This window comes from Micromys minutus (assembly GCF_963924665.1).
Source record: "Micromys minutus genome assembly, chromosome: 6".
NCBI classification, from domain to species: Eukaryota; Metazoa; Chordata; class Mammalia; order Rodentia; family Muridae; genus Micromys; species Micromys minutus.
In genome coordinates, this window is record NC_137975.1 from 65,689,784 (window position 1) to 65,691,905 (window position 2,122).

Consider the following 2,122-nt stretch of genomic DNA (forward strand, 5'->3'; position numbering starts at 1 on the left):
TGAAATAAGTCATGCACTTTATTCCTTGTGGATAGGGTTGGGATCTAAAGGCAGATGCTTTCTACTGGCCTGGTCTAAGATATTAGGGATGCCTCACCTGCAAGTGGAAGGGGCTTCAGGTGTTGTCCCTATGTGACTGGTTATCACAGTGTCCCCATAGGGTATTGTGCTCATGTGCCCCAGGACAGGAACCTGGTCAGGAGTAGATTTGAATGCCTACTGTTCTCAGTTATGAGAATTGCTGGGGTCCCTGAGTCCTCTCGATCTTACCAGGATTTCTATCTGGTAACTTGCTCCACTGCCCCAAAGGCCCCATCTTTCAAATCCTACAAAGGCCAACCTCTTGCCCAAGGGACACCTTGGGAGCACTGGAATGATGGCAAAAGCCTGACTTACAAATGCAGTTGGCTACTGGGCCATGGAGGATGCTGGCTTCATCAGAGTGGAGTGTTTTTCCTTAAGTATCATTTCTGATGCTAGAACCCTGGTACTCTGTGTGTGAAATTTCATGGCCAGTGAGTTTCCAGTTGAGAAGGGAAGCTATAGAATTGGATGGGGGGATAGGAAGTGGCTAAAGATAATGGGCAAGAATGTCAGTGACTCAGAATGTCTCAACATAAAACATCACAAGAGGGCTTGGGGTCCAGTCCAGGGGGAGAGCCTTTGCCTCTCATGTTGATGGGCCTGGGTTTAGTTCCTAGGACCACCAGAATTTTTTTTTAAGGGAAGAAAAGGAAGTGCTGCATGTTCCTATGGAAGAGAAGTGTTCTTGGTCTATGATGAACAGCTACAAAAGAGCCTGTAAAACCTCCCGGGTGTCTGCAGGCCTGCAGGCTAGTGACAGCCTAGAAGGATGTCTCTGATATACACGCTCCTGCTCTCAGAGCAGTGTTCGGACTGATCTCAGTGAGCCTGGCAATTAGAAAGTGGACAAATGAGGGCCGGTGAGATGACTCATCAAGTAAAGGCACTTGCCACCAAGCCTGACCACCTGAACTTGATTGCTGGATCCCACCCAGAGAAAGGAGAGAACCAACTCACTTAGGTTGAGCTCTGAAATCCAAATGTGTGTCCATGGAGTATAGATAGATGTGATAGATAGATAGATAGATAGATAGATAGATAGATAGATAGATAGATAGATGATAGATAGATAGAGATAGATAGATAGATAGATAGATAGATAGATAGATGATAGAGATACATACATACATGATAGATAGATAGATAGATAGATAGATAGATAGATAGATAGATAGATGTCAAAGGTGGACAGACAGGTGGGACCTGGTGGTACAGCTCTGTCATTCCAGCTACAAGGGAGGCTAAGGCAGGAGGATCTCTGAGTTTGATGCCAGCCTGGACTGTAGAGTGGGTTCGCCTAACCTGAGCAACTTCTCTTGAGAACTGTCATAAGGTTAAAAAAGAAGAAGTAAGAAGACAGTGGGGAAGAGAGCTTGCCCAGCGTGTGTAGGCCCTTGATTAAAAGCCCAACTGCAAAGGAAAAAAGAAAGAAACAACAACAACAACAAAAAGGAAGCGGAGAACAGAGAAACAATAGCAGAAGATAAGATACAGAGGAGGCACCAATATTCTCAGAAAGGTAGAATACCAGGCTGGTATTGATAGGCACCATCAGTTGTGACAAGTGACAAAGCTGTGAAATGGTGGGTAGAACATGGCAGAACAGCTAAGTACCACAGAGCCCTTTTTTCCTGGCTACTGCTTTTTTCCCTGACTTCATCCCAGTCAAACAGAAATCTACAAATGAACATTTAAAATCGTGTTTCAAAATGTATTTATTGAGCTAAGCACTATTTAGCAATGAGGCAAACACCTGTTAAATGCTCTCTCTCTCTCTCTGTCTCTCTCTGTCTCTCTCTCTCTCTCTCTCTCTCTCACACATACACCACACACACACACACACACACACACACATTCATATTACAGGCTTTCTGTAGCTTAGGCCTAGCTTAGGCCTATTATGTAGTGTAAACAAAGTCAGAACATGACCCTGGACTGTCAGAGAATAGAGATGCTGAAATCTCTAGAAAACTTCAAAAACTACCTGGGGCTCGAGGGAGGGACAGTTCCTCAGCCTCACTATGAGGCTAATCGGATG